Source organism: Sprattus sprattus (assembly GCF_963457725.1).
Source record: "Sprattus sprattus genome assembly, chromosome: 19".
Lineage (NCBI taxonomy): Eukaryota > Metazoa > Chordata > Actinopteri > Clupeiformes > Clupeidae > Sprattus > Sprattus sprattus.
The window spans coordinates 8,140,874-8,148,882 of record NC_137917.1 but is presented as its reverse complement, the minus strand read 5'-3'; positions in this window follow the sequence as shown (position 1 = coordinate 8,148,882).

Sequence of the window (8,009 nt, the reverse complement as noted above, 5' to 3'; positions counted from 1 at the left end):
ATTAATAATGCGCCACGTAAAAGGTCACTGTATCCCAGCATTCCTAGCGCTGACTGCTGCCTGTCGTCATGGCGATTAGCTTGCTCTGTTCTCTGTGGCCTGGGGGGGCAGGGGGGTAGGGGGTGCAGAGGGGGTCCGTGAGTGTAGTGGACATGATGTGTTTGTGTGTGTGTGTGTGTGTGTGTGTGTGTGCGTGTGTGTGTGTGCGTGTGTGTTTGTGTGTGTGAGGGAGAGACAAATAAAGAGAGACAGAAAGCCAAGATGTCATTTACCTACCCAAGAACAAAGGTTGAGTAAGGATTGGACACTCTCACTTTGCTTTGTAGGTCAAACAAAGTTAAAGATCTCATAGACAACCCGATTCAGAAGTGATGACGCCAGGTGCTTTTAAATGGGCCATTACAGAACTGGTTTGAATATGGTCAGTGTTCATTTTCAAAGAATAGAAGTAAATGAGCCATGGAGTGTTTTCTGAGGTCTTCTAAGGTAACAGTGATGCCACTGGATGCAGGTGGGTGGATTGGCCGTGTGTGGCCTCGCTGTGTCCTCAGCTCCAGACCTTCTGTCTCCACAGCCGTGTTCAGAGTGCATCGGAGAAGACACTCCAGCTTACATAAACAGGGCCCTATTTCCTGGCCTTCTATGTAAACACTCCTGGCAAGCCAGGAGAGGACACAGCATACATGCCGGGGTTGTGTATGTGTGTGTGTGTGTGTGTGTGTGTGTGTTTGTGTGTGTATGTTATTTTCTCCTTCCTGCCTGTTGCCATGCTCTGTGTCTTTGTGTCTGTGTTTGAACTGTTTTTATTTTGGACATCAGTTTATTGGCACGTCAATACAATGCTGTAGCGCAAAGGTAGAGCGGGTGGCAACCTAACATAGATTCATCAAAGTGTGAAGATATGTGAGAGTAGGGTTGTCATTGCAACACATGAAACATGTTGTGTTCAAGTCTTAGAGAGAGACTCTTTTTTTCCTCTGTTGCAGTTGCTGTGTCTGTGAAGCATTGTGTTGGATTGCTCTGTCCTACTCCAGACTTGAACCCTCATCCTTGGACTTGAAGTTCCTGTAGTTCCTCTCCGCAGAGCCCTGGATGTTTTCTTTTGTTGAGTGCCTGCGATAAAACGGTTTATTCTTGTAATCTAATAATAGTCCGCAAATGGTACATCATCAAAAGGAGGAGCTGAGAAGAACTGTTGTTTGTCTCTTGATCCAATCCTATTTACTGGAATTCTGATATGTGCTGTGATGACAAGCCCCTTATCGTTTGTTTGGTTGAAGTCCAACACATGCATGTTATGAAAATATTTAAACTGTTAAATTGTCATTGTGCAATGATTAAATATGTTGTGTTGAATTGATAAAAGCCCAGCATATTTTAAACCACCAAGTGTTCTCCACATTATTTAACGTATACTAGGCCTATAGGGCTAATTAACATTTGTGTGTTTATTTACATTGTATGAAAGCAAGCTACATAAGGTATTAGGGAAATTCTTTAAGTAAAATATGCTAAGTGAAGAGTTCAGTAGGGATGGGTTGCCATATTTCTTTGGGGAAAAAAAATAATGTTACCGCTTACGTGGTGTAGAAAAGAAGGCCCTGTATTTAAATGAACAACTTTGAGGTTGCTTCAAAGCATTTTCTCAAAAAATAACAAACTACTCATAGTCCCAACCACACGATGGTGAGAACCCGACAAATGAGAGTGGAGTGATTTTTCATGAAACAGCACTGACGTCCATGAAACACAGGTAATATTCCATATCCAAGCAAAGATTAAACTAATATTAGCAAATACAATTAGGAGTTGTTTTATAAATAAAGTTATGTTTTATGCAGCACATGTAGGCTAATAAGAGAGAGACGACTGAGTATACTGAGTATATATATAGAGTATTTAGAGTATACTGAGCCAGACGAGGCTTTCTATGTTTTTGGCATTGAATAATTATTACTATAGGCTACCTATATGATGCTATCACTATTACAACGACTCTAGTTGTATTTCACAGTGCTATTAATTCAAGGAACATTATTGAACTGTGAATTAATGAACAGTGAAAACAAAATAAATATGTAACGCAATTTGTCGACAGAGAAATTGTGCTCCTTCTCACTTATATATTCTACAAATATATTCATTGCCACTATACTGAGAAATATTGGGGTGTTAAAGAATATAATTTTAGAGTTAAGTGATTGGTCAATTTTGTAACTGAGTGGTCACTGCTATGCTCTCCAACTGGTTGAGATAAGATTAGATGCGCCTGCCAGAACCAAGATGAGGGGTCACATTTCCATGAAAAGCCTATCTTTTTGATCGTGCTGATGGTGCAGAGGTCGGGCTGCATGGGTCGGAAAGCAGTGAACACAGCAACGCTGAATTTCAGTGACCAAGAGAAGATTCATTTTAAAGGAGAATGACATGGAAAGGACTGGGCACTGAGGGTTAAAGATACCAATCACAAAAAAAGGCCATAGGCATACTTTCAATGCATGGTTTAGCCATTTTATTTCTGCACTTTTTGACAGTTACTTGACTTGTTATACATCTTATATACAGTATTGTGCAAAGGTTTAAGGCCTGTTTGAAAAGTGAATAAAGAATAGTTTTTATTTATCAATTAGCAACATGCAAAGTGCAGCAAACTGAAAATACCTATATGAATTTCACTGTTTACGAAAATAATTCAGATGATATAGGTGATATTTCCTACTGACACACAACTGCAGAGGGCAAGAAACAGCTGTGTTGAGAAAAATGCCTACCTTTGCACAGTACTGTAACTCCATGAGATGGGCATGCAAGGAGTACATTTTAAACTGCAGCGATAGGCCCTATTAATTATGAGTAGTGGACAGTGCACCTGTAGATGACTGGTAGAGCAGAGAGCTACCCCAAGCTTGTTGGGACAGAGTTTTATGATCATAGAAAGATCGGCTCATTCTCAGATCCAGGGGTAGGGAATTGCAAGAAGCAGTGATGGTAGGATACAGTCCATGGTTCAACCCAACATCCAACACACATAATCACACACTCCATGCTGCTCCCTGCTGGGTCACATGGTCTGGGTGATCACTCAGTGCGCTTTAGGTTACTCTGTTTAAACTTAATTCACACATTTCCCTATTAGAGAGTTGGCTGCTGTTGCTGTTGAGTCACGTCTTCAGGTGTCTCTAGTGGAGATTGTTCTGAAGGGGGCCCTCAAAATGGATTTCATGCATCCAAATGTGTGCCAAAAGATGTAACATTCATTCACCTGCATTCCTACTTTAGGAGGAGCTACTGTCTGGGACTGTGTTATTTGACTTGCCCTATATGTCAGTGTGTGTGTCTGCGTGTGTTGTGTCTGAGTGTGTGTCGAAGCCAGGAGTGTGTATTCCTGTCAAGGTGTTTCTAACTTGTCAGGGCACAGGAGAGTATTATGAGTGTGTTTTATCTGGGGCTGTGACTGAGCGTACATGTTTTAACACCCTGTCACCACTATCCATCGTGGCCCAGAGCCAATTAAAGGTGACGATGTCTCGCACAGGAAGTGAAAAGGTGTCCGGGGTTCACACTTCCTCCTGTCATCCTCAGGTGTGTGAAGAGGGCCGGTTAAACATGAATGGTGTTTATGTTTAACGTTCTTTTTTTCTTTTCTTTTTGTTTTTGTGAATTCTTTCACTGATTGCTATTAAAGGTTCAGTCTGCAATTATTTGAACTGGGAAGTCAGAGTTTCCAAGATCCTAGTCGGAAATTTCAACTGGAGTGCCCCCTAAAGTTGGATTTGGATTTCCGTCTCGTAAAGTCTGACACACATCATTAAACCCAACTTCAGAATCTAGGGTGGCTGTTCTGCGCAGAAATAAAAGTAAAAGCTGTAGTAGCATTTTGTTTATTAGCACTTCTGTCTTACTTGTGTCTCATTAAATCAGCTGTACACACAGTACTGTCCAACTATGCTCAAAATACAGTGTAATGCATTATTATCAACTGGTGTTTCTAGCAATGGTCACCAACCGGTATTGCTAACAATGACAATAATGGTTGGTTTTCCGACCTGTTGTCAACTCCGGTGTGACATGATTTCCAGCTCTGACTTCTGAGGTAGATTGAACATAACATAACATCATTCACTATTTGTCAGATTCAGAGAATTGATCCTCACGTTTCTCTAGCTGTCCGTTCAATGTTTGCTCTAAAAAAAAGTTTTTGTACAGCAATCCCTGCCAATCAACCCAATACTTCAGCAGCATGAAAGGGAAGGATGTAATTTGATTGGTTGTTGATTGGTTGTTGAGCTCATTATAAACAACGTTCCGTGAAACCAAAAATGAATTGTGGCCTGCCTCTTTAAGCACCCCTCTTGCTGTTACTAACAACTGATTACCACGCTTGAGCTGTGACCGTCTACACAGATCAGTTGTGTGCGTAGCGTGTGACAGTTCCTGTGTGGCTGTATGTATGGTGTTTGTGTGTATGTGTGTGTATATGTGTTTGGCCGTACGTGTGCTGTTTGTGTGTGTGTATGTATGGCTGTATGTGTGGTATGTGTATGTGTGTGTGTGTGTGTCTGTGGCTGTATGTGTGGTGTGTGTATGTGTGTGTGTGTGTGTGTGTGTGTGTGTGTGTGTGTGTGTGTGTGTGTGTGTGTGTGTGTGTGTGTTTGTGTGTGTGTGTGTGCAGGGGTGCAACTGCCCAATGTCAGGGGGGTATGCAGCAACAATTTTGGCGCCCCCCCACACACACGTTTTTTTTTTTTTTTTCCTTAAACAAATAAATAAGTGTGCCAGACATCATCATGTATGGGCTTTAAATAATAAAGCTTTATTTTAAAGTATATCATCCACTGCATGCCTACCATAATGGTGCCCTATGGTGCATACAGTATATACTGTACACACACACACAAATATATATATATATATATATATATATACAGCCGCGGAAAAAATTAAGAGACCACTTCAAAATTATCAGTTTCTCTGGTTTTACTATTTATTGGTATGTGTTAAAGTAAAATGTACATTTTAGTTTTATTCTTTAACCTACTGGCAACATTCCTACCAAATTTCAAATAAAAATATTGTCATTTAGATCATTTATTTGCAGGAAAATGACAATTGGTCAAAATAGCAAAATTGATGCAGTGTCTTCAGATCTCGAATAATGCAAAGAAAACAAGCTCATATTCATTTTTAAACTACACAATACTAATGCTTACACTTAGGAAGAGTTCAGAAATCAATATTTGGTGGAATAACCTTGATTTAAAATCACAACTTTCATGTGTCTTGGCATGCTCTCCACCAGTCTTTCACATTGCCGTTGGGTGACTTTATGCTACTCCTGGCGCAAGAATTCAAGCAGCTCGGCTTCTTTTCATGGCTTGTGACCATCCATCTTCCTCTTGATCACATTTCAGAGGTTTTTTATGGGATTCAGGTCTCGAAATTGGGCTGGCCATGACAGGGTCCTGATCTGGTGGTACTCCATCCACACCTTTACTGGCCTGGCTGTGTGGCATGGAGCATTGCCCTGCTGGAAAAAACACTTCTCAGAGTTGGGGAACATTGTCAGAGCAAAAGGAAGCAAGTTTTTCTTCCGGGACAACGTTGTACTTTGCCTGGCTGAGGTTTGTAAAAGACCATAAGGATTGAAAAAGCGGACTGGAGGTTCTTCTAAGTTCGTCTTCTCTGATGAGTCTGATTTCACAGTAGGTGCAAGACTCTCTGGCTTGTAGGCCTCTCCAGGTCTCCGTCTAACCATCAGACGACCATGTGTTGGGCAAAGCTGAAAATTGGACTCATCAGAGAAGACGAACTAGGAGACCCTCCAGTCCGCTTTTTTCAATCCTTATGGTCTTTTACAAACCTCAGCCAGGCAAAGTACAACGTTGTCCCGGAAGAAAAACTTGCTTCCTTTAGCTCTGACAATGTTCCCCAACTCTGAGAAATGTTTTTTCCAGCAGGGCAATGCTCCATGCCACACAGCCAGGCCAGTAAAGGTGTGGATGGAGTACCACCAGATCAGGACCCTGTCATGGCCAGCCCAATTTCGAGACCTGAATCCCATCAAAAACCTCTGAAATGTGATCAAGAGGAAGATGGATGGTCACAAGCCATGAAAAGAAGCCGAGCTGCTTGAATTCTTGCGCCAGGAGTAGCATAAAGTCACCCAACGGCAATGTGAAAGACTGGTGGAGAGCATGCCAAGACACATGAAAGTTGTGATTTTAAATCAAGGTTTTTCCACCAAATATTGATTTCTGAACTCTTCCTAAGTGTAAGCATTAGTATTGTGTAGTTTAAAAATGAATATGAGCTTGTTTTCTTTGCATTATTCGAGATCTGAAGACACTGCATCTTTTTTGCTATTTTGACCAATTGTCATTTTTCTGCAAATAAATGATCTAAATGACAATATTTTTATTTGAAATTTAGTAGGAATGTTGCCAGTAGGTTATAGAATAAAACAAAAATGTACATTTTACTTTAACACATACCAATAAATAGTAAAACCAGAGAAACTGATAATTTTGAAGTGGTCTCTTAATTTTTTCCGCGGCTGTATATATATATATATATATATATATATATATATATATATAATAGTAACAATATATATATATAATAGTAACAATGTTTACAAATAATAAACAGTTGCAAACATTAACATTAAAATGATAACCATTGCAAAATAATGCCTTAAAACACAAAAGTAAGCCTACAAATAACGATCTTTTAAGGTGATGATGTGTAACAATGCTGCTACCAAAATATTCTAGAGTGCTCTTTAGTTGCTACTAAATAATAACACGCCGTGCCTTTTCCCTTGCCCATTTTTCTTGTATTGCACCATGCCAACAGATAGCCTGTATGTTTGACAGCACAGCTAACATGAACAACTAATGGTAACCATGGTAACCAGAGTTACGTTTCCAGCTTCTTGTTAGTTACTGTGAATGCTACCAGAGCCCGTCTGCCACTTTATATTTACCAGTTGTTATTTTGCCTTAATAAAATTGAGATATGTCATACATGGGATTGGTACAGTAGGGTTTAACCAAAATCTAAATGTAGCTATCTTCAGCCTAATTGATGAGGCTTAAGCTAGCCATAAACCCCCTTTTGGCTGCTACATTTCTATGTTAGCAAACGCTAGCTAGCCTGCTAGCTAGTCTGTTAACATTATTTGCAAGCCTCCAAGCACAAACGTAAAGTCACCTTAAAACCTACCTGTTGCCTTTCACCATCCACTTATTTAATTGCTGGTGCATCCCCTGACATGTCTTCTCTTTTTCCCTCTTTCATTTTCTGTTTTCAGCTCCTGACAGCTTTTTTGCTTTATCCATCTTCCATCCATCCAACTCACTACTCGTAGCCTAGTTCTAACTGCTTGTGTGTTGAGCGGTCACGGCGCTCACTCTCCCTCTTCTATGTCAAAATTCTATTATGGAATCTCAAGAGATGAGGCGCCTACTCTAGTCTGTTTAGTCCTCTAAAATGTTATATAACATTAAGGAAATGCAGAAATTATTTAGAAACGCACAACAGCAGCTACATATAGAAAATTCCCCAAACATTTTTTTTTTTTTTTACCATCGCTTTGGCGCTCCCATGGTGCGGCGCCTCTATGCGCCGCATACAGCGCATACCCACTTTTTGCGCCACTGTGTGTGTGTGTTTGTGTGTGATGTGTGTGTGTGGTGTGTGTGTGTGGTGTGTGTGTGTGGTGTGTGTGTGTGTGTGTGTCTCTCCCCTGCTTTAGGTCGATCACACTTTGCATGTCCCCATAGGGGTTCAGCATCAGCCACAGTGCAGTGTAAGGCTGAGCGGTGGACAGGGAGCCTAATGGCCTGTTTACATATTTACCTCAGCCTGTTGACTCTCTCAGTAAACATGGGCCCGTCCAGAAATCCTTAAGGGTCATCATCCAAGAAACCTTTAAGCTGCTAATGCAAAGTTCCTCAAATAACCCTTTTGAGGAGTTTGTCTGTTTGACAGCAGTGTTATGAAAAACC